This window comes from Cetorhinus maximus, unplaced genomic scaffold, assembly GCF_964194155.1.
Source record: "Cetorhinus maximus unplaced genomic scaffold, sCetMax3.hap1.1 HAP1_SCAFFOLD_52, whole genome shotgun sequence".
NCBI lineage: Eukaryota > Metazoa > Chordata > Chondrichthyes > Lamniformes > Cetorhinidae > Cetorhinus > Cetorhinus maximus.
The window spans coordinates 1,038,093-1,064,323 of record NW_027596102.1 but is presented as its reverse complement, the minus strand read 5'-3'; positions in this window follow the sequence as shown (position 1 = coordinate 1,064,323).

Genomic DNA, 26,231 nt, shown 5'->3' with positions numbered 1-26,231 from the left:
CAATTTATACAGTTCAGCTTTGAGACAAGCAATTTCTCATGTTTTTTTAATGATTTTTCTCCTCCACGTGCCAAATCGCTATTTTTATTGATTCCCCTGTGGCTCACTACCAGCTGCTTGTCCAATCCTTGAAGCAATTATGTGTCTTTGATAGGGAAATAAATTAGGATACATGTCTCAGCACCCTCCCATGAAGTCAGATTCCTGGGAGTTCCAGGAAGTTCTGGGCATTTATGGTCCCTCATATAACGTGTTTAAGGACGTAATTTCGCCGTTTCTTAATTTGCTAAGGGTTTTCTATGCATCTCTACAGAATCCTCAACTTGATGTTTCAAAGATTCGTGAACGGCATTTAATGTTTCATTGAAGGAGGTTGAGGGCTTATCAATGCACTACATTGGGATTAGTGGACGTGCGAGTTCAGCAAATGGGTGTAAAGGTGTGGCTGGCCTGGACATCTCCAGATATTGTGCTTAGACCTGATTCATCCAATAATTTAAATAAAGAAAAATATCCCTTAAGTCCATGCAGAGCAAAAATGCGGCTCTGATGCAATTCCCTATCCATGGCCATTTATTTTTGATTTCCTGATTTAATTATTTTAAATGCCATTGCACCTTTAAGGCTGTCTGTGCCACATTCATTTTTTGTCCACTTCAGGATGGCTCTGCAGCTGTTAGTAACCCTGCTGTGAATCTCCTCCCTTTATAGTCTTCGACGGATTGCTCGGTGACCATGGCGATTTTGTTCAAAAGGTTAGGCCTGTTAACCCCGAATTCATTTATTTTAATGCAAGAACCCAGGGTTCAAATGAAAGAAGCGTGTTTTTTTTTATTAAAGGCTTCAGGCTTCTCTCTACTCTGCCTGTCGTTTTAATTAACTGCATTAACTGTATTAATAAAACTTAGGTTCACTTCAGCTGCTCTACCTGGTTGAACGCTGTCAACTGTTGTTACAGCTTTTTCCAGCTGCCGCATTGGTGTGCGAAGCCCTGAGTCTGCCGTCTATTTAAAAACATACCTACAGCTTAATTTTGTATTTTCCTCAGCCTTTAGTGATTTGGCCAGTTCTATGGATTTTGCCTCACTCAGGTGTTTCCCCTCATCAAAGTGGATTTTCCCTAAAATGGATAAATCTGTCATCCTTTTTAATTTCTTCGGTTTGTTTGTGAATTTGCACTGTGCTTTTTGTGATCCGCGCATGTTTCTCGATTGTACACTTTTGAGCAGCCTGGCAATGGACTTCCACTCGCTCTGGTGCTGTCCTTAGCCCTCCACATCTCAAATGAAGCTTCATAGCTTAGTAAACGTGTCCTGTGTCTATTGTTTTCACTTTGTAAAACCATCTCTAACTCCAGCAGCAATGTTGACATGTTATCTCCGGTCACACCATGGGAATCCGTGGACTTATTCCAGCTACTTTGAGATTTTGGTTTCTTTCATTTAGCTGCGGCAGTGCTGCAAAGTCTGATTAGGCGCCTTCCGGAGGCGCCGTCGAGACATATATGATTATACAAGAACTGTTAATTGCTAATATCTACGTTCATACCCAAGATACTGCCATGCATTTGGGCTGCCTTAATAATGATTCCTTCCAGGCTCCACTCTAAATTAATGTGACTCCATTCAACATACTGGCAGTACTAGTTGGTACTACTCTCCAATCACACACCATCTCTTGCACTGCCAAACAACACTACATTAAAATGCTATGCAACTCCCGCTGAGATGGAGCTGCAGCAGGGCCTATTTTTAGGGACGCTGCCCTCTCCTGGAAGTGTTTGATGGGGATATTGTAGAGGGAGCTTTACTCAGCATCATACCCACCGCCGGAAATGTCCTGGTGGTGAGTATTTGGGACAGTGTCGAGAGAGATTTAGGCTTTATTTAGCCTGTGCCATTAATGTCCTGGGATTGATTGATGGGGGCAGTGTAGAGGGAGCTTTACACTGTCCCTCTCCCAATGCTTTACCTGTCCTGGGATTGTTCGTCGGAAACATTGTAGAGGGAGATTTAATGTGTATGTAACCTCGTGCTGAAACTGTCCTACAAGTTGTTACTGGAGAGAAACACTTGCTCTGCATCGAATACATTTTTGGTGCTTCTCTGAGAGCGTCGGCTGGGGCTTTAAGTCTAATCCTTCAAAGACGGATATTCAAACCGCTAGCTAGACCATCATTTTTATTGTCCAACAGTGGCTGCTTTCTTCAAAGGCCGCAGTCCATGTGGTTTACGTGTGCTCCCAAGTGCTGTTGGAATTTCATGACTTTAACCCTGGGACATTGCAGGGCCAGCGATGCATATCCAGGTCTGGATGGTGAGTGGCTTGGGTGTCAGGTTCACGGTGGTGCTGTTCTCATGTACCTGCTGTTATTGTGCTTATGTGTATTCGAGGCCGAGGGGTTGGAAGGACACTTTGTGAGTTGCCGACTTGCACATCGTTAATGAAAAATCTGCTGACATTGTGCTTCTGTGGATGAGGGAGCGATTTCTAAAGGTGTTGTATGTGGTACCAATGAAGAGGCATTCATTGTTCCTGGATGGCCTACAGCTTCTTGAGTGTTGTTGGAGCTGCAGTCATGCAGGCAAGTAGAGGTTATTCCAAGCAATCCTGACCTGCGCTTTGTAAATTGTGGAACAGCTTTTTGGTGTAAGGGCTTGAGATACTCTCTGCATAATCGCAACGTCTTTACTGGCCTTAATTCCATTGTATTTATTTGGCGAAAAGAAAAACAGAATTACTTGGAAAAACTCAGCAAGTCTGGCAGTATCGGCGGAGAAGAAAAGAGTTGACATTTCGTGTCCTCATGACCTTTCAGCAGAACTGAGTAAAGTTAGGAGAGGGGTGAAATATAAGCTGATTTAAGGTTGGGGGTGGGGGGGGGGGTGGTGGGGTGGGGGGAGAGAAGGAAAGGGGGGGTGGGTGGTTGTAGGGACGAGCAAGCAGTGATAGGAGCAGAAAATCAAAAGATGTCACAGACAAAAGGAACAAAGAGGTGTTGAAGGTGGTGATATTATCTAAGAGAATGTGCTAATTAAGAATGGATGGCCGGACACTCAAGGTACAGCTCTAGTGGGGGTGGGGTGGAAAGACTGACGACAGGGTATTACAGTTATAGATTTAAAAATAATGGAAATAGGTGGGAAAAGAAAAAGCTATGTAAATTATTAGAAGAAAATTAAAGGGAGGGGGAAGAAACGGGAACGGGGTGGGAATGGGGGAGGGAGTTTAAGATCAAAAGTTGTTGAATTCAATATTCAGCCCGGAAGGCTGTAAAGTGCCTAATCGGAAGATGAGGTGCTGTTCCTCCAGTTTGCGCTGGGCTTCACTGGAACAGACATGTGGGCAAGAGAGCAGGGTGGCGTGTTAAAATGGCAAGTGACAGTGAAGTTTGGGTCTTTCCAGCGGACAGACCGCAGGTGTTCTGCAAAGCGGTCGCCCACTTTGCGTTTGGTCTCTCCAATGTAGAGGAGACCGCATTGTGAGCAACGAATGCAGTAGACTAAGTTAGGGGAAATGCAAGTGAAATGCTGCTTCACTTGAAAGGAGTGTTTGGGCCCTTGGGCGGTGAGGAGAGAGGAAGTGAAGGGGCAGGTGTTGCATCTTCTGCGTGGGTATGGGGAGGTGCCATAGGTGGGGGTTGAGGAGTAGGGGGTGATGGAGGAGTGGTCCAGGGTGTCCCGGAGGGAACGTTCCCTACGGAGTGCCCACCTGGCTTAACTTCCGACTAGGCACTTTACAGCCTCCGGGCTGAATATTGAATTCAACAACTTTAGATCTAACCCCAACCTTAAACCAGCTTATATTTCACCCCTCTCCTAAGGTTACTCAGTTCTGCCGAAGGGTCATGAGGACTCGAAACGTCAACTCTTTTCTTCTCCGCCAATGCTGCCAGACATGCAGAGTTTTTCCAGGTAATCCTGTTTTTGTTTTGGATTTCCAGCATCTGCAGTAGTTTTTTGTTTTTATATTTATTTGGCTCTAGGATGTTGATAGTTGGGGATTCCATGACAGTAACGTCGTGGAAAACCAAGTGGCGATAATGACGTTCCCTCCACTTGGCGATGGCCATTGACGGTCAATTATGTCAACCGAATGTTGAGAGGCAAAATGCAAGGTGTGAAATCGAAGGTCATGAGTACGTTGCTTGGCCGATGAGTATTGACGTTTAGGGACTTAACCAAAAGCAACTTGCAGCCTCAAAGCGGTAAAACTATTATGTATTAACAATGAGTAACTAGTGAATAACCTCTCAGTCTAATATTTTATTATCAAGTAAGGTGTGTTAAGTATCATCCGTATTTAGCGGCATCAGTAAGCTTTATTCAGAGCGGAAAGATGTAATAGTATTGGGAAGTTATCTTCGTGTTTGGTAGTTTTATTTGCGTCAGTAAGCTTAACAAAGACACAGAAGAATCGCAGACCTCTCCAAACTATGGAGTGTACGTTATGTGCAATGTGGAAACTCCAAAATGTCCCCTGTGTCCTGGATCATAATTTCTGCAGGAAGTGCCATCGAAGGCAGCATCTTGAGCTCTGGGTTTTGGAAATTCATCGGCAGCTGGAATCAATGGACTTAATCCAGGTTCTTGACAGATTTGTGGGCTTTGCTTTGATAGATGTGGTCACCTTGCAGCTTGCGTCTATGTGTTGCCATAGGGAATAGATATCCACCAACCATTCAAATAAGGAAACATAGTTGGCAGGCAGTCTGCGTGCCATACATTCCACAACGAGAATTCAGATTGGAATACTAATGACAAGCTGGTTTTTCTGAGGAGCGCAACAGGAGAAAGAGTTATGGCATCACTGATGGCTTATCTATAAATGGGGTTTAAAAGGATGCATAGGAGAACATTAGTGTTAGTTGTTTCTAACGTTAGGGAGTAGGAAAGCATTACTGTGGCCCTTTCAGTCCAGGGTGTTGTATTCCCTCCCAGGCGCCAAGATCGATGTCTGTGATCGGCTACAAATGCATTCTGAAGGGAAAGCTTTCATTGACAGAAAATACAACGGATCCAATGGCGTCGGTATAAGGAGTGCTGTGGCCTTGCAGTCTGAATTTTGGGATCAAGGTAGGAAATTCGCAAGCAGGGCCTAAAATATATTAATCTCTAGGTTACTCCAAGAGTCACGTGAAAGGGAGTATCGAAATAGAAGGATCAAAAAAAATGAATGTGTTGCGAGGAAAATGCAACTTGAGAAAGGGCTTCCGATTCTTTTGTCATTGAGGCTGGCTCTGGGGGAAAAGGGTTCAGCACAGGCGGGTATATTTGCACCTATATAGAGCATCCTGTGGGCGTTCTAGCTGTGCTACTGGGGAGAGTTTGAACTAACGTGAATTGTGAAGTGGGAATCACGGAACAATATCGTAGATGAATGACAATGCTTCCGGAATATTGTGAGGGATACATGGCACTTGATTATGGAATAAAAAATTAATACGTATGGCCACATTAAACAGAAAGTATTAAAGTCTAATTCTGGCCTATGGTATTTTGCGTTAATGTTCACGCTGTGGTAACTAAGGTGGGTGAATTACAAAAGCAGGTTTAGATGTGCATGTATGATTTTGTGGGCACAACAAAGACCTGGTTGAATGAAGGTCTGCACTGTGTCTGGAATACTCCTGGATTGAAACTTTTCAGGAAATTTAGTTAAGCAAGAAATGGAGGAGGGTTGGTGGACCTGATTAAAGAGAGTGTTGCAGTGCAGGAGAGACAGGATAACCCAAAGGGGCAAGGGCACAATCTATTTCTCTACAGCTACAGAACAAAATAGATGTGATTACATTTCGTGGTCTATATGTCACCAACAAGTGGGATGGATGAGGTGCAACAATTTGGGAAGGAAATTAAAGTGAGGTGCAAACATTGTAGAATGTTTAAAATGAGGGAGTTCAATTACTCGAATGTAGACAGGGATAGTAGCAGTTCCTAAATTATGCTCAGGAAGTATTTCTACTGCATTGTGTTTCCACTTCCAAGAGAAGTGAGGCACTGCGGGACCTCATTCTTGGAAATGAAGTGTACAAACTGGATCAAAATTCTGCAAGAGTCTTTGTACAGATTAACTGAACCAGCATATTCAGGCTAACTGCGGAAAAGGTCAATGCCAAGCCAGATTATTAATGCTGACTATCGCTGATTAATCCCTGCCTCACCAAGCGGAGGTTAATCCTCTCCCAGAGAATTTTTTTCCCTAAAGTTTCCCTACCCCTGATTTTAGATTCTCCAGTTTAAAGCTCCCTGGATTATCGGCACCTAATTTGAATAATGATACCCCATTCGCTGGCCATTAGTCATCTGGGACTCTCCTGAGGCGAGGCTGGATTTTGAAATTAATGTTAGGGACCCTACAATCTCCTTCCTTGCCTTGCCCTGCAGCCTGGATAACATCTTATCTGGGACTGGGGATTTATCTATTTCAAAGTCAGCTAAAACATCTAATATCTACTCCCTCTCAATCCTAAATTGTTCAAGTGCATCACAGTCCAGGATCCTAATTTCTATAACAAAATTGCCCTTCTCTACATTAAATACAGTTGTAAGGTACACATTTAAAAGCCCATCCAAGTCTCCCAGGTCCACACACAAATGGCCAACTTTGTCCCTAATGCGCGCTGCTCTTTCCCTGGTTATCCTCTGGACCATAATATACTTATAAAAAGCCTTTTAGCATGACTTTATTTTACCTGCCAGTGTTTTCCAATGCCCTCTCTTCCTTCTCCTAATTTCCTTCTTTAAGTAATCGCACACACTTTCCATATTCCTCTAGGACTTCGGCTGTTTCGAGCCCTCGGCTTCCATGAGGAGTTTCATTTGTATCCATATCCAATCCGCTACATTCCTCGAAATCCAGGGCTCTCTGGAATATTTTGTCCCCGCACTCTTACTATTTCATTTTTGCAAGACTCCCTCTGCCCTGATGCAGGTTTTTGGACAATTGGATGCTCCCAGTCCATTTTGCCAGGATCATGTATTAAATTTTTAAAAACAGCCTCACCCAAATTCAGGAGCTTTATATCTGTTACGTTTTAACCCTCTCAATATCTACCTTAAATCATTCTCAATTATGGACATAATCAGCGAAATTCTTCCACTGTAAAACCTCTACCATTAGCCCAGCATTGTTCCAAAATGCTAGGTCCAGCACGGCTCCATTTCTTGCGGGATTCATATTTTCCGGATAAAAAAACTCCCCCGGGTACATTTTGAATATTCAGCCCCCTCTAAGCCTTCCACAATTTGTATATCCCAGTTCATAGGGGGAAGTGCAAACCTCCCACTATTTTTACCCTGTAATTGCTGCACTTCTCTGAGATTTGCCTACATATCTGCCTTTCTATCTCTCTGGCTGTTTGGGGGTGGCAAAGTGATTGGCCCCTTTTTGAATTTAAGGTCAAACCTCATGGCCTCATCTGAGGAACCTTCTAAGGTATCATCCTTCCTTTTTGCAGCAATTGAATCATTGATCAATTTTGTGATAACAACTCTTCTATTCCGACCGACCTCCCCCCAACGCCAGCCTCGTCTCGACTGAGGATTCCGTACCCAGAATATTGAGCTGCCAGCCCTGCCCTTTCCTTCACCAGGTCTCTGTGGGAGGAAAAGTAAAATATTCCCCGTGTTAATCAACACCCTCAATTCATCTGCCCGACTCACAGGACTCCTTGCATTAACATCAGGGCCATCCATCCTTGCTATGCTCCTTTGTGCCTTACCTTAACTATATACTCCCTGTCCTCCCGCTGACTTGGTTTTTATTCCATACTTGCCTGTAAATCACATCTTACTTTACATCCACTCTGTGTCCTATCCCATTGCCAAATTAGTGTAAACCCGCACCAACAGCACCAGCAAATGTCCACTCCCCAGCTGCAATACCTAATAGGCTGAGTGAATCGTTTCACCTGATCAAACTTTCCGATTGGATGAGGTGGCTTTCAATAACGGGGTGCGTGAATTAATAGAGTGGCTGTGGAGATGGGGGTTTGGGGTAGTGGTTGTGTGAGTGACTGGGTGAAGCTCCATCTTGGCTGTGCTGCCTGTCAGACAGGGGGCGGAGCTCCTGATTTGGCTGAGTCTCTGAATTCTGTGCGTAACCGATACTTCACCAGGGTCTTTAACTGCTGTCTGATCTTGGACTGACTCACCGCATAAATTAACGTGTTTGTGCAGCAACTTTAATTCATCAGCATAAATTCGGCACGGATACGGCGTATGTGAATGGCTCCCGCTCTCTCAGACTTTGCCTGTATTCTCAAAGATTTGCGAACCCGTTTAATCCTTAAAAGCAAATTCCAAATTTTCCACACATATCTCGATAATTTAGTCAACGTCTCATTGAGCACCATCAGCAATCTTTGATATAAAGCTCCATGCTGCTGCTTCAGGGACTTATGTGCATTTTACTGAACTGGCAGCTGAGGCTGCAGAACAGATCCTGGGTTAACATGTTCAGTCACATCCGAACGATTGGAGGACACCCCCTTTCTTCCAAATGTCTGTCTCCCACTTTTTAAGTTCTTCCATATCCTGGCTCATAGGGCGCTCCCAATTCCATTCAACCCCAAAATCTACCTCCTTTATCAAGGAATAATCGATATGAATTAGCAGAAGAGCACGGCACAATAATACCGATAGGTTCATTTATTTTCAATGCTTGAACTGATTTAAAGAACAGGACAGCTTCCACTCTCGGTTATTCCTAATTAGGAGCATGGAGTCGATTTGAAAGGACAGACAGTCACCATTCCCTGCATCCTGACAGAGGGAAACCGTTCCAAATCTAATTTTACAGGGATAATCCACGGCTGCCCTCTCCTGAAACCCCCACAAAAGTCACCATTGGAACATTCAGAGTGACCAGAAAGCGACACAGAGGACGGCAGAAGCTCGAATATAAGGGACCCCCTCCCCTCCCAGGTTACGAAAAGCTGGTTAGCCTATGATGGTCATTATCGCAGGCGAGTGAAACGGTGCCGGGAGACGTAATATACTGCATTATCTCTCTTGATGTTCAAAAGTGGCAGCCTGTATTTCAATGTAACAGTGATTAATAGTCTGACTGAGTGTCGTTATTCTCCTGACAATGTCATTGTCAAAAAGGGTCCTAGAATGACTGAGTGCAGGGTTCGAATTCAACTCGCCTGTCAGCAAACCTTCAGCTCGACTGTTGCTTTCCAATTTTACCAGCTGGCTCTCTGATCGAGCAGAATGATATGTTTAACGTCACAATAGCAGCACGGGGTCAGGATTTCCTTTACTTTTCACTGCACTGAGTCTAGTGACTTCTCCTAAGACACTTCCAGACAGGTTAGCCTTCTGACATTTCACGTTTCCTGGCGGATTACCTTAACTAGGTGACGAATCTTTTGACAAAATATTGTTATGTGGAATAGTGCAACTCAATTGCGTTCCAATGCAGTACTGATGGATTTCTGCACTGTCGGATTGCCTGTACTGAATCGTACTACGATATCTGTGTTTCAGTACTGAGGAATTGCTGCACCACCAGAGAGTCAGCGCAGAGGGAGCAAGACACCGTCAGAAGCATCAATGCTGGAGCAGAGCTGAATTGCCGGGTGGTGGGTACAGGTCAAGTGCTGCGTTGTTGAAGGATCAGTACTGAGAGAGTGCTGCAATTTTGAAGAGAGGGATAGGGTGAGGCAAGTACAGGGAGAGAGGGTGAAAGACAGAGATTTTGAGAAAAATAAAAATAGAGGTAACGGAAGGCGAGAGGAAGAAAGAGGCTTAGAGAAAAAGCCGGACAGCAGTGATGGAGCGCTGCACTGTCGATGGGTCAGTATGAAATAATGCTGCTCTGTCAAATTTCAAAACGGAGGGAGTACTGCACTTTTTCAGGGTCAGCAGCGAGGGATTATTTCTGTTTATCTGTGTCTCCATCTCTCCCTCTCTCTCTTCCTCTCACCTTCCTGTTATCTATTTTTTTTTCTTTCTCAACATCTGTCTGTCTCTCTCTCATTCTCTGTCCTTCTCTCACCCTATCCCTCTCTTATCTCCTTTTCGCCTCCCCTGCCCTGTCACTCAATGTCTCCCTCTCTCCCTCTCCTATTGCCCGTCTCTCCCTTTCTCACTGTTGTTCTCTTCCAGCCTCTAATTCTCTCTGTATCTCTTTCTCATTCTCTGTCTTTTTTGCCCTCTCCATCCCAGTATGTTCATCTCTCACTATGCCTCCACCTGTCTCTCTATCAGCCTATCTTTCTCTCCCCCACTCTCACTCTTTCTATCTCTTTTTCAACCCCTCTTAGTCTTTCTCTGTCTGTTAAGCAACCTGCCTCTTTATCTCTCTCACTCTATATGTCAATCTGCATCTCTTTTAGGGAGATCGAGATCCGGTTGTGCCGTCTGGCCCCACACACACATCCCAAATCCACTGCAACGCCCCCGCCTTTCTGCAGCTGAATTGAATCCCACTTCCTTTATAAACAATAGCATCCAGTGGGAGCTGGTCTGCTGCCCAAGCACTGATTTCCTATGATACCTCACTTTCACTTTGGTATCTTACTTCCTTGTTGGTTACCCTAATTCTACGCTGTGACCGCACCTCCCCTGACAAGACCGCACCACGTTCCACTTTGCCATTCCATTTTGGTTTCCAATCACGTGTTGGATGGTGTATTCGTGTCCAATCACTGAGAAGCAGTGGACCGTTGCACAGGCTATTTTGGAAGTAGGCTATCAGTGGTTTAGTTTTCTGTTCAATCAGTGCGAGAGAGAAGGATAATGGACATATCTTGTGGGCAATGGAATTGTGGAAATGGCTGGAGCTGTGTTTCCTGCCCTTCCTGTGAGAGGGATGGGGACAATGGGCTTTGCATTCCTCCAAAGGGATGGGAGAAGTTGGTCAGTGAGTGAACATTCTCGACCTCCCCTCGCCCCCGCACCCAAACCCACCCCCTGACCCCACATCCGCCCCCCCCACACCCGCTCCCCCCCCGCCCCCCCCACCCTCCCACCACCACCACCCCACCCCCACAGCTGTAAATAAGGGAAAATGCTTTACTTCTGCAAAATCATGGTGTCTTTGTTCCGCCAGTGAGAGAAATTTTCCTGCTTTCAAACTGAGCAATGAAATGAGATAATATTGGAAGCGCTGAGTGATTCGGTTCCGTTGATAAGGACCCCTTGATCACACTACACACACCCATCCAACCACACTCCCCCGATCCAGCTGGGAATGTTAAATTCATTGAGAGAATTTAGGAAACTCCTAGTAATTCAATCCTGCCGGATACTTAACACACTTCCCCCTCCCCAACAGCCCCACCCCATCTCCCAGACCCATATGCTGGAAACGTTAAGGCAAATGTTAAAATTAAGGAATTGATTAATTCTGCCCAGTGACAGACCCATGTCCCCTGCTGCAAATGTGAAATAATGTCCTAGAAATGCCAATGATTCAGCTCTTCAAATCATTGAACTAATTAAAGAATTTAAGTGAAGGGATATTTCAACATTTTCCACAACTGCTCCCTGAACTTGGTCTGTGTCACAGCATAAATCCAAGTGTTTGTGCAGCAACTAAGGAGCTGCAGCATGAAGCCCAATTCCAGAACAAAAAAATGTAGATACAGAGAATTATAGCCTAATTCATACATTCGGCTCCATATGGAAAAAAACATTAACATTGCCCATAAAACGATGAAATTGGCTGAAATATAAAACAGTAATATGATCGATTTCTTTCGATTGTCCACCTCTGGGTCCTTGGGGCTCTCCCCACTCCTGTGAGGCCGGAGTCTCCTGCGGGCCCTGCTGGTCAATAAAAATGTACTCGACGGTCAAAATATTGATGAGCAGGATGAGCACAAATGGGACACAAGGTGTTAGAATGTGATGGGTGAACTCGATTGTTACCCAGACAGGAGAGAACAGAACCTCTTCTGTGTAACCACAAAACCAGGGGAAATTTACCAGCCAGTACTGACCTGTGAGCAAAAAATACCAGAAAATGTTCTTTGAACAGCTCAGTGCCATCACGGTTCCCAGAATCGCAGCTGCCGTTTTCTCACTGCAATATTTAGTTTTCAGCTTCGGGCAACAAATGGCCACAAATCGATCGAATGTAAAAGTGACAGTGAACCACACAGAACAGTCAGTGGCTGCATAAAGCAGGACGGCGTGGATATTACACACGTTAATTAATTGCAGGAAAATAAAATACCTATCAAACACAATTGGAATATGCCTCAGTATCAGGTCCAGGATAATGACCAGTAGATCAGCCACTGCCATGGCCACCAGGTAACGGGTAACACAATTGGAGAGGCCACACCTCCTGCGCCTGAGGATCACAATCGTGACTAGGTTCCCTGCAAAGAAAGGTAATACACGTCAAAACGATACATCACTCTGGTATCAAAGTTGACAGTATAATTGCGATGCGATGGAGATGTCTTACAGCATCCTCCGGTGTATTGAAATGAATGGTCCTGAAAGAAGGCATAAAAATTGTCTGTGATACCGTGGAAGGCAGGATACATTGAATGGTTAAAATAAGGAGGTGTGCATATGGTGGAGGTGAGAGTTGCAGGTGAGCGGGAAGTTTTGGGAGACAAAGGAGTAAAGGAGGAATTCGGGGATAATAGGTACATTTAGCGTTGATAGAGGCTCATGGAGTGGCGGGTGAGCGTGCAAATTACTGGAGGTACCCATGGGTGATGGTGGAACTCATAAGTGAGAGGGCAGACGCGTTTGAGTGAGAAGAGCCAGGGGTGATGATTGCCTTAAGGGTAAAGAAGAGAAATGGGGTAATTTATTATTTTTCTCGACATATCTCCTGACAGGAACGCTATGCAGTTATGAGAAGAAGTGTTTCCTCCGTCCACTGACGTTATAATAAGAATTTCGAAGCGAGCTTTCTTGCGAATTATCAATTCAAATGAAAGGATAAACGTCCATTTCGTACAAAATAAGAAATGCAAAATGCAAATAATAACGATTATGTACCCCACAAACACTCATACACCCTCACCCAAAAAATTATGATTTGCAGAAATGCACCACATACTTAAATTATTACGGAGTGTATAACAGGAACAGGTCATTCCTTAAAATGCTTAATATGTTCGTTGAAAACATTGCAGTACTGAAATGTTCATTCCTCGGTGATTGAAGACAAATGGAGTTTGTAAATATCTGGCTTTTAGTCTACAGTATGCTGGAACCTCTGTATTGAAGAAATATACCAACATGTAAAGCCTATCAGACTAATTTAATGCCTGAAATCTTTAAAAATGTCTCTGAGCGAATGTTATTTTGAAGTGTTCCTTTTATCAGCAACAGTCTCCCTGTCCTTTGATTTGGTGTTGGATTTCCATTGTCCAAACACTAAAATTTGCGTTGTGTACAACTTCAGAAAAGGAAGCTATGTGCAAACTGGATTCTTAGCGGGCACATGTAGACAACCTGTCAACGGCGAAAACATCTAGGATACATCTTACCACAATCTCCTCTTCTCCTGCTTTGTCCTCCGGATCCCTGGTGACAATGCCTGTGCCCTTATGATTGGTGATGAATTGACGAATGTCGCAGAACACTATGAACATGACGACGTGCTTCAGCGTGTACTGGAGGGAAAACTCAAACGGCTCAGGAATCAGAAGCTTTTCTTTCCCACTCTGGCAGGCTGATCCACAATGCTCTATCGGACTCCATTGCTCTTGGCACTGAGATGTTATGTTCACCTGCTTGGTTGGAGGTAGGGAATTGCCAAGGTGTGTTTTTTTGATCCATGTACCGACGGGGCAGCCTTCAACTCCGAAAAGCCACTGGGTGGTTCTCTATGGAGCTACGAAGATGCTGGAACCGTCCGAGTGCTTTGTAATGAAGCTTTTGTGGCTCTAGTCAGGATATTGGATATTCACCAACATGGTCTACTCTGCACAGACATACATCAACCGCACATCAATGCAGTGAGAATTCTTTCAGAGCCTTTAACTCTTTCCATTCTAATGGGGACACGGCCAAATCACGGACGCCATCGGGAATCCCTCTGCCCTGGGAGGCCATGGTTCCGATCATTCTGCTTGTCCCTGCTGACAGAGCAACAGTCCAAACTTGCCACCCAGCATAGATGTTCTCTATCAGCTAGTGAATACATAGTTAGACAAAATACTGGGAGATAATGAATATACCACCTACTATTCTCCTGCCTGGAATCTTGCGAATCCATAGAAGTTCAAATGATCCTGTGAACGTATTGTGCAAAGACAGCACCTCCCTCACCCTGGTGTGCGGCCCCAGGTCCTGCTAAAGGAGGTGAAACGGGTCTGCCTAAGTTATATTCGGCTCTGCACATGTTTTAGGTGTAGGTTTATAAAGTGTTCCTGAAAAACCAGGGGTGATGAGGGCAGTGTAACACCCCTCCCCCTCCAAATGTTAACTTGCGTTCCCCTCCTTCTTCACTCCGCTCCTTTCACTAGTCATGGTACAGGTCCAGATGCACTGTAACTACAGCCCCAAAACCTCTTCCAAGGTTGGGCCTTTAAATCCTGTTTCCACTCTCAATGTATGCAGCCCCTCAAAGCTCAACACCCTGAAAACAATCTACAGCACCTCAATGGAATTTGCAATAACAGAAGTCGGTCAAACGCCCTTCAGCTGACAGTTAGATGTCTGGCCCGTTTCAAGTAAACTGGAGAGGGTGCCTCGGGTTGTTTAACAAACATTTAGCTGAGACTGCTTAACACAGGCTCTCGGTGGACAGGTACAGACAGTGTTTCAAAGGCATGTGTCAAACATGCTGAAAACCCCTGCACAACATGGGGCACCATGTGTGAGTTTCTGGACATGGGATTGATTGGAGAAGTGAGATTAAAGAGTGAGCAAATCACAGGATTGGGAATATTGAAATTGACGAGCTGAAAGACCTGGAAGCAATGTTGGCCCTTGAGCGCAGAGATGATGGTGGAATGAGATTTGGCATGGGTTAGTTTACAGAAATCAGAGTTTTGAATGCGGTATGTTTTAAGAAGGCTTGTAACTGCAATTGTCTGGCCAGATTAACATTTTAATATCCAAGTCTGGCTTTGACAAATGCACAGCGGAGGGACCATTCCGGTGTTGTGCTGATGCAGCGCGGATAGTGGGCCAGGTTGAAGAGCTGTTAGAAGACAGGCTTAAGGATGGAAGGTGGAAGGGCTCAGAATTCAGCTGAGGGCCAAATGGAGCGTGGAAGTCGAAGACACTATGGTTCAATCTTTGATAGTGGCGCGGTAGGTGGGTGGAGCGTCTGGATAGGGAACGATCAATAAAACGGGAACAGTAGCAAATGACTTCCTTCTTCCTGAAATGTACAAGACAGTAACAGTAATGCAGTCAATCTGGTTTAAAGAACAGATTGTTGCATGTAGGTTCTTACCGGTGACACCAAAAAGAGCCAGGATGGGAAAGTAACCCACTTGAATTACCGCAATTACACCCTCGATCCTATCAGCTAATGATATCCGATCTTGAGAAAGATAGTAAAGCCCCGAGGATAAACTCCTGTCCATTTTTGTAAAATTCCAAGATTTTGTTCTAAGATTCTGATTCATTGTTGTCACGTTCCAATCTATGATTCTCAGGTTGTCGTATTTTCTCTCCTCCTCTCAGGAGTCGTTGATCCCTGCAAGCGCTGAATGCGACTGTCCCCCTGACATTATGGGAAAGCACTTTGAAACGAGCCCCGTATAAATAGCAGAGTGAAACCCTCCTGTGACACATTTAGGATCCAGGGAGATTGAAGTTAATTATAGGGACTGAACAAACTGGTTCAGTTAACGCCTTGCTAACCAACAATTTTTTATCACAATATAATAGAACATTTACATGGCCTGGACGCGATGTATGCGGGTCACTAATGGAAGGAAGGCTGCGAATAGATGTTCGACTGACCATGATATATAAATGCACCTTGGAGTGATATCCGAGGACAGGAGGGTTGTAAGTGTTCCACGTTGTTTATAAGAGCAGAGTTACAAAGCAGAATGACATGGATTCATGGCCTTTTTAAAGAAATCATTTATTTTTAAAGCGTGGGTTTCCTTAGTGAAACAGGTTCACAAGAGTCTGATTTGACGTTGCAAGACTTGCAAAAAAATATCTAATTCATCATGATCATATTACAGCAGGCAACCAAACGTTTGGTAAGTTTTCAATGCAGAGACCACGAAATAAGTGGCAGAGACTCACGCTGCCACTTTCAGCCTGCTAATGCCCTTATTAACGCAGGACCCCAGCGAACAGGCACCATTATTTCTGGGCCAAGGTAAAGGCAAGTTCAGTGGTAAAGAAGTTGATTTTCCACTGGTCTTCTTAACATTTACAAGAAGCAATTGCACAATTGGGATCTCCCTTGAGATATCCAGAACGCTCAATATAAATTGATCTCTCCTTTAGTGTTAGAGGATTATCCACGAGTGCCTTAACAATCTGGCATCATGCCCAGTTGGAGAGAGACTGAGGCCTTTTCGTCGGGCCTTGACTCGTTATCACTGACTCGTTATCGATACCAACTGAAACTACAAGGTGATAGGCTCCTTCTCTTTATGTATCTGTGCATCTCCCACTGATCACCAGTTGCGAGTCAACAACACAGTGTTATTTCCTACAACTTGTTTTAGTTTTAACTTTCCTAAATCAGTAAGAACTTTGGTAGCCAATCTCTTTATTTCAAGATTCGTAAAGCATTCATTAAAATGTATACATTCAAACAGTGCCCCAGGCTGGCCCGCTGAATGTCACAAAAGTCCAAACTGAAAACATACCCGGGCTCCACATTTCAAATACAATTGTATCTTAACTAAAATTACATCTAGTTCCCATCACTTATCCCGCACAAGGATAAGAAGTGAAAAGGTAGCTTTAAGAGGCATTTTCATTTCCTGTTAGCATCTTCTCTCTTCACTAAATCTATCTTATCTTCCAGCTTTTACTATAGTTGTAAAAATGTACTTACAGCAAATATGCAATTCTTTTCCATAAGAATCATATTCTATACAAGTCCATTGTAATCACGGCGTTCTTTGTCCTCCATGTTTGCTCTTGATAAAGCATCTGCTGTTACATTGTAACTTACAGCGCAATGGCTGAGTTTTAAATGGTAATTGAGGGCCCTTAAAATCCACCAAATTAGTATCAGCTTCTAGGAAGGATAATGGATTCTGGTCGTTATAAAATAATAATTGCTGCAGAATTGTTGGATGAGTAGACTTCCACATGTTGTGCAGCCAGCACTACATTAAGATTATCCTCCTCACATCTGAGTATTTCCCCTGGTTAAAAAAATTTATATTTCCAGTAACGGAACAGAATGGCCGTTCAATTCCCGTCTCGTCGCCCTTTGGTAAAACTGATCCAACATTCATTAGCATCAAAAGCCAATTTAAATGGCTTCACATAATTTGATGCTGCTAAAGCCGGTGGAGTGGTGAGTACAGCATTCACGCTGCCAAAGGTACTTAGACCATCCTTTGTCCATTAAAATATTTTTGATTTTCTTTACCAACGTTGTCACGGGAACCACTAACGTGCTGAAATTCAGGACAAACTTCCGATAAAATCCACTTATGCCAATAGGCCATAACATCTCTCCATTAGTCTTAAGCACCTTCAATCCTAGATTACCCCTATTTTTGCTTTTCTGGAGATCACTTTGCATGTTCACCACAGTTTGGACCAAATCCATCACTTTCGTTATGGAAAATTCACCTTATGCAAAGTTTATCACTAAATTGTACATTTGTAAACGACCAAACACATCATTCAATTGTTGTAAATGCTCCCCCCGCCCCCAACCCAAGCTCAGCTGAACACAACGAACGTCCCAATATAGAGAGAACACAGTTAAACAATCCTTCATTAACGCTGTTGCTAAAACATAAAAATGTTATTGCTGATTTCTTCATTCCAAAAGCCATGACATTGCGTTGAAAAACCCCATTCGTGGTTACAATATCTGGTGTTTCTTTGGCCACTCCAGTCAATACGACTTGTCAATTACCCTACAATAAATCATTTTTTGTCAGGAAACTTGCTTGCCAAATCTTTTCAATACAGTTTTCCAATCGTGGAATAAGAAATGAATCCGCATATGTGACTGCATTAACATTGCCATAAACTATACACAATCATTGTGACCCAGCTGGTTTAGGTGCCTTCAGAGCAGCTGAGGTCCATGTGCTGTGACTCGGTTTAATAATGTCATCCTCGTACATAAACTGCATTGCTTCGTTCGCTTTGATTAACGTCCCTGGATTGAGCCTGAGTAGATGTTGGTTTTTTTGTGATATCCACAACATTGCAACATAAAAGTCCAAAGGCGTTTTCCTTGGTTGATCTGGACGTTGTGTTTCATTAATTTGTAATAACTTTCATAAGACATCTCGAAATTATTTTCTGGAAATTAGCATAATATGGCAGGAGAATCAAAAGTTATCCGGGTTACATGGGTATCTGGAAATCGAAACACTGGAAGATCAAACATTATCTTATTGAATGGCAGAGCAGGTTTGTGGGACCGATTGTTCTTCCCCTGTTGTTATTTCTTATGCTCTTATCTAAATTTTAACGACCTCGGAACTGTTCAATATAACTACTGGAGGGTCGAGTTTAGAATTTCCGATTTCTGGTTCATTCTTGAAATAGTTTGAGAATTTAAGTTCTCCCCTTTGTCCTTTCACTAATGCAAACACATTCCTCCCCTGGTTACCTTCCCTGCCATTACATGCCTTTAACATATTAACGCGACACTGTCAGTTGATTTTCCCCCTGCTAGGAGTGCTTACTATATTATTCACAGAATTGAGTTTCTTTGTGATTTGGTAAAGGGCCGTCAACCTTGCTTTTCTCTTTTTACTAGCGAAAGGTCACCATACTCACATTTCCTCCAGCAAGAGAACTTGGAGCTTTGGAATTGATATCTGCTCTTGCTTCCATTGTTTGTGGAGCATTTCTACTTTTAAACATTTTTTTTGGCTGACCCACAGCCCGTGGTTAGTCTTTCCCAGCTATTTGACACGTTGGTCTAAAGTGAAGTCTCGGAACTTTGGTTGATAACTTTTCCTTTAATTTATTTCACTGGATCTCCCCCCTCTTCCTCAAATATCAGGTCAAATACACTGAATGCTGTGGACTCCTTCTGGCCATCGCTTAGCAAAACAAATGGAAGGACTTTATCCCAAAAATGGAACATCATTGACAATATATTTTAATCGTGGGCTTTAAAGTTTGAGTTCATCTTGCTAAAGTTCCTTATGATTATGGATGATACGCTGAAGGCTGAAAATATTTTCTTTTCCTTTCCAAAACTTTTCATTTCTTATTTGAATATCTGTGACATAAAATTTGAGCCTTGATCTGATTGCTTTTCCTGAGGCAACCCTTATAATGTAAAGAAGATAACTGGCTTCTCCACTCCAATTTTCAGCATAGACTTCCCGAAATGCACTGCCACTGGAAATCTTGTTAGAGCTACCATAATTTTTGAAATACACTGTTTCCCACTTCTGTTTCAGCTGAGGGTCCAAAGCAATCTGATTAAGAAGTGCTAAACGGTTCTGTACAAGCTGGTATTGGAACGAATAAAGGGTGTGCTATAATTGCTGATTGTGGTTTCCCCACTACTTGGCATGTATGTCATGTCTGGCAGAAATTAGCAGCACCTTTATGAAACCATGAGCAATGAAAAATGTTTCAGCATATTGGCCTGTGTTTTCCTAAAGAACGCATGAACTGCCATTGGAACACCGTAAACCACACGTGATGGAACGTCCACCTGATGAACTAGTGTCTATTGCCGATCGGCTCGTATTTGATGTGGCCTCCCTTTCCTCATTAGCACTTCATTTTTTTAAATAATAACACTCAGGTATTGATTCTGATTAAGTCTCTGAATAGGCTGTTTTATCAAATTCTCTCAACCTACGATCAGCCTGTTGCATTTCTACTAAAGTAGATGCACTGAACTGTCATCCCCATTCTCTTTGCATTCTTCATTTTGCTTCAGTTCCTTTTATGGCTTCGTTATTTTGGCCTGAGATCTCGCCATGAAGCAGTGAAGAAACAACCCATGGTGTTCCTCAAATCGCGCCTCAGCTACTTTCAGTTCCAGTGGTTGTTATAACACTCTCGGTGAGGCTAATGTATTTGAACCAGCCGTGTCAAACCCCAAGATAAAATCAGCTAGTGATTTGATGCAATGTTCCCACTGCAGCCTCTCCTCTCTCTAAGTGATTTATTAATCATAAATTATGGGCGCAGTCTTCCGAGCCCACTGGCGGTGGGCGTGATGTGTGGCGGGCATGGAAAATATGGTGGGGCCCACTTCACGACAGCGTGAAGGCCGGTCGTGATCTTCTGCTCAGCCCACCATTAGCGGGCTGCGGTTTCCAACATCGGTCCACGGGAAGCTAATTGCAATGATTAGCATATAATTTAAAGGCCATCCCGCCAGGCGTATCGAACCCACAGTATCGCCTGTCCATCTCATCAGTATAGGACAACGATGTGTTTCACAATAGCACCCAGGTGACGTGCACTGTGCAGCTTCACTTTGGGTGAGCTGCAGTGATTGAGTAACAGTGTTCTCCACTACTCGCCTGTTCTTTACAGTCCTCAATGGCGCCGAGGTCTGAGTAAATTGATGCCTGGTTTTTCAGGCGAAGGCTGAGGGTGGGGGTGTCTGCGGGCAAGTGCTGGCCAGCCAGGAAGGTGACTGTTGAGGGGTGATGGTTGCTGCCTGGGGCATGTGCTGCCAGTCAAAGGAGGCGACTGCTGACGTGGCGAGGTGGTGCTGTAATATGCTGCCCTGGCGGGGGCGGGGGTCTAATTTGCTGCATCTGACTTATGGTCAATAGAGGTGGTGGGCAGGATAATTGAGGGAAATGGCCAAACATGAAAGGTACATGCAAAATTGTTTCCATGTCTCTGCAACTGAGGCAGATCAGGTGCAGCGACTGTGAAATGATTTGGTTCAGGTTCCTATCCTACCCACGCTTTCAAACATCCAAGAGGCTCCAAAGTGCAATCAACCGCTCCATGTCTTACCCGTCCCCCCCGCAGACCCCTACCCAAACCGGCACTGGCTTCGAATCCGCCACCACTTCATTGCACTGCACAGCAGTTGGACTGCACACGTCGTATAATCTCTTCGCCAAGACTGGTCATGTAGCAGTCACTGCTGGAGGCGGCATCAGCTCTTTGCATTTTCAGCATCATTGTTTGTACCAGTGTCCCCCTTGCCGCAAGGTGACACAGCACCCATGGAGAGCAATCTCCTCTGGCAATCCGAGGAGTGAGCAGCTCTCTCCTGGAAGCATTAAGGGTTTTTTACTACAGGGCCAAATATGATTACCACGTGTCGCACTCTTTCGTGGTGTAGGACGACAATGTCAGGATCATGGATTCTGGTTACCTAGCAGTACGCCTGATGGCCTACAGGCCGTTTAAGATGGAGGAGGGAGTGACTGGTCACGCAAAGGCAGGAGCAGGATACCGGAGTTAAAGGCTGTCTGTTGACTGTGACGTCCTGCCTGTGATGACTTTGGCGTGGGTCCTCTCAGAGGCCAAAATTTGCTGGTCGCCAGTCTGTTTTCATCGCCCTGCTGTGGGGCTGTGACGTCCTCCTCAGCCTGTGAAGCTGAATCTGTATAGGCTACAGGAAGAGGGAAGCCAAATGGGCCAGTTATTCGCTGAGTCAATTGGTTGAATGGCCCCGGAGTGTGCACATGCTGACCTTCCTCCCTATGTGTGCCAGAGAAACCCCTGGGTCACTCGGTGAGTGGAAGGGGAAGCAGGTTTGCGATCATGCATCCGAGGACCCATCGTATGTACGGTCTGTTGGAGGCCAACTATGGTAGCAGTGAAGGAGTTAAGCCCATGCAGCAGTGCATGAGTGGATGACCTGGACCAAGGTCACCATGGAAAACGCCATAATGCCAGTGTTGGACTCGGTATGCTGCAATGCAGGCGCTTCCATCTCAGCCTGAAGATGGACGGTCTCCTCCATCATGCATTATAATTTGAGGAGTGCAGCCGACATGAATTTCTGATGTTGGCTGGCTTGGTTTTAGTGCAGCAGCGTCTGAGAGATGACCAAGTCCAGATGCTCAACATCAGACTCGTATTCAGCAACTTTCTGACACACAGAATAAAATTCGTGTGCCGGGAGCTGGGAAATCCGTGCGTCCACTTGCTGTGGAGTGGGCAGGTGATCACCAGATTATGATCCCGTGGCTTCTCTAAAGCCACGTCCCACGGAGGCGTGTTCTCTCCGTTGGTCGAGGGTGTGGGTGAGCGCTCTGACGGCACTTTAGGCAGGGTGCCTTCAGATTCCTCTTCAGACTTTTCATCGGAGCTTGTTTGGGGGCACTGGGTCATGCAATCTGTCGGCTGTTTGGCAGGTGTACCTGAGAAATCAAGGGGAAACAATCAGTGTATGATAGCGGCATATGATAGAGGACGCTTCACGCACAGAAGTATTGGCTGATGAATGCTGCACTGCTGGATCCTCACTTGGTAGATCATTGCTGACTCATCGTTAGCACATGAGTGGTCCCAGTTATATCTGGGCAGATGGAATACTCTGTTTTCCAATTCTGTCAGAATGTTGATGTCTAGCAAGCTGTTCCTGTCTGCGAACTAGCCCCCCTGTTGTGATTCAATTTCTCCATCATGGATAGAGCTGTGAGGGTATATCATGATTCCTGTCGGGCCAGATGACAAGTGCGTCTGACCTGCTGGGGTGGTGAGTGGCCCAATGGGTGGGATGAGGACAATAACAGCGTGTCTGGAAGAGTCAATGTTGTGGTCCCTTGCACTGGCAGTAAATGAGGGCCCTGTGCATTAGTGATGGATTTGTGAGTGCGTGTTATGAGTGAAAGAAAGAGTGACTTACTGTGGAAGAATGAAATACATCTATAGGGCAACTAAGGGTTAAACGGTTTAAACCAGAGTGGAATACTACAGCACAGTTCCCTCTTTTGTTCTAGCAGGCACACCTGCAGCTGCCAACTAATTGAGCAGGATAGGAGAAAAGGAGAATCATAAACAAGATTTCTAGAATCCTTGAGACAAGGCTAGGATGTCTGCCCCCAACACAAAGAGGCAGGATTAAGCAATGGTCATCTGTTCTCTAGAGTGTCCACCCCCTAGCTCTAAAGATAAGGTCAAGCATTGTTATCCATTCTCTGTCTCACTTTTTATCACCAGATGGACTCCCCCCAATATCCTGTGTAGGCATAAACTAGAATAGACTAATTGTGTGTTGCGTGCCAAAGATAATGATTCTCAATGTAATTAATTATTGAAGGTTAGGCAGTTTTATCTCCTTCACTCTCTTTGATATGCACGACTTTTACTATAACTATGTGTGTACTCTGATGCTTCCTCAGAGTGTCAGCTAGCTACCTTGAATGCTACTGGGCTCTCCGGGATATCACGATTTAATAAAGGCTTCCGAGACAAACCTCCTGGGTCTGAGTGTTCACTCTGATTTGCGCGACAAATTGGCGACGAGGATGGGATCCGACTGAAGTCCATTAGCCTCTTAAGTTGAAGAGGTGATTGAAATCCTGGGCGGTCGGATCTCTAAAAAAGAATCCTCGCGGAAACAAAAGGGAGGAATACCTCTCCCAAGTTAGGGAGAGTGCGACCTGCATCCTAACTGAAAGGGGATTGCAGTGAATCAGCGTCCCAGCTGAGAAGGGGAAGGCGAGTAAAAGGCTAGCTACCGACCAAAGAGACTTGAGTGACCCAAAGAATCGGAGGTCTTGTTAAGGAATTCTTAAACACCGGTGAGGGCATAGGGTAGGAAACGCGCCGCGCTGCTAATTGTGTTTCCTTTTCAGATAAATGGGAGGTCTCAGCAGCAGAGCGGGCTCTGACACTCCCCCTGCCTCTCAAAGTACTGAGACAAAACCGAAACAGGAACTGAAACAGGGACCCTAAAAGATGGGTAAGAAAACTGAAAAACGAAGGATTATGGTAACCAAAGCTCGTCAGCAGGTAGGAGATCCGCTGGTCCCTCCGGGGTCTCCAGCCGACGTTGTAATACGAGAAACGGGCGATGATCGGTATGCGGTGCCTTTTAGCAGCGACCTGTACGGGTGGACGCGGGGAGAATGGCCGTATGGGGGAAGTTTTAAAATACCCCTTATCCAGGCCTGGTGGGATGGGGTAGCTAATGGGGTTGGAGATCCCAACTGGGATTTCGACTATGTGATGGGTTGTTTTAGTAAATGGATGGAGGTGGCGAAATGCCACCAAACGCCCAAAGTAAAGAATAAAAAGGAAAATCAGACCGAAGGTAGTGGAAAGCTGATAGATGCACTTACAGCTGCAGCATCTGCTCCTCCACCATATCCCCTCGGCACCGACCCAATGGGACCTTATACCTTGTTTCCAAGACTCGCGGCATCTGGCAACCCTCACTGGCCAACCCTTCCCGACCCTTTAACGGACCAACTCATAGAAATAGCCGCGGCTTGGAGACAATCCAATGGGGCTTCCGCGGCTGCCGCTGCCGGTTTGGGGGAGGGAGCAGAAGCGGGACCATCAAATGATGTCCCAGACAGTACCCAACCTGATCTCGGCCCCCACACAAGGGAATCTGGCGTCGGTAGTCAGAGCAATGACTAACGTCCAGTGAGGTTGACACGAAACCTTTCTAGGAAGGCAGCGGCTGAGACTACCTCTCATGTACTTCAGAAACCTAAAATAAAGATTGGTGACCCGGCTCTACTCAAACCCTGGACTCCAGCGGAAGCTCGAGCTATGATAGCTGAAGCGCCCAATCCTATAAAATGCCCATCTGGGTTTATAAATTGACTGGAGCAGATGTGTGAAATTTACCAGCCCCTTGCGGGCGATTTGCAAGCCTTATTAAAGTTTGCTTATGGTAGCTCCTGGGACGCCTTAAAAAAGTCCCATTCCGGCGCCGCCTGGGGAGAACGGGGATTGGCGGAAAGACGATGAGCTAGCAGAGGCTGGGAATGAAAGTTTAAAACATTGGCTGCAAGGCAGGGGCAAAGCTGCTATTATGGCAGCAGCGCAAAGACACGGGGTCATGGGGGAAGCAACTCGGTGCCTGCAAAGGAAAGAGGAAAGCGCCCCTGATTGTATTGCCCAATTTCGTAATACTTGGGAAGAGCACGCGGGCGTTCAGCTGGAAGACAACGGACCCTTAGCCATACAAACACTGCTGAATTGCATGTGGCCCCAACATGGCCAGTCTTTCAAAATGCGAAACTGAAATTGGCAAACTTTGAAATGGTCTGAAGTGGTCTTTGGTTAATATGGACCGAGAGGGGCTATATGTTAGCTACAGGGAGGGCTCCAAACAGCAGAAAACTCAATTATTTCGCCAGAGTCAGAATAAACGTAAGGGACAGGTAAGAAGCCAGAGAAGAGATAAATCCCTTGACACCCGTTACAAATGCGGAAAAGGGGGAGACTGGGCTAGAGAATGTCGATCGGGTCCCCCTAGGGAACCTGCTGGGTCCCATGGCCAGCAGACTGTGGCGATTCCCCCCTTTACTTACAATAACCCTTTTCCCCAAGAATAGGGGGACCCAGGGGAGGCTATGGTACAGGGAGCAGTTATATCACTTTCCCAAGACTCTGAAGCCCACCCTATGGTAACCCTTAGAATAGGAGACACACATTTGCGAGCCGTGGTGGACACTGGCGCTACCCTTTCCTCTGGACCTCCCTCCCTGGGATTACCCCTTAGTCAGAAAAGGGTAGTAATCGTAGGAGTGGCAGGCGTTCCCCTGTCGGAACCTCTACCTAAGCGAGTTGCCTTGTCACTGGAAGACAACCGTGTGGAGGAGACTCTGATAATTTCGAAAACCACTCCGTTACCCTTGCTGGGACGCCAAACTCTGTGTAAATTAGGGGCCACTATTTACTGCACGCCACAAGGCATGTACATGGAAGTGCCCACACCCCAAACTCACCAGTTAACATCCCTGCTCCTTGCCCCTGATGACGCCCCTGAGACTAAGTCTGAGCCAATTTTATACTGCTGGCAACTTGAAGATAATCCTTACATGGTAGGGATGGGCCGATTGTGGCAGGAACTTGATAGATTACCTAGCGCGCCGCCTGTTAAAACCCTAAAAAGATAGTTACAGGTAGTGCTGAATTACTCTCATCACCATTGTACGGCATGGTACACAGTGAAAGATAACCCCGATTATCATCAAAGGGTCAGCACTCTCATAG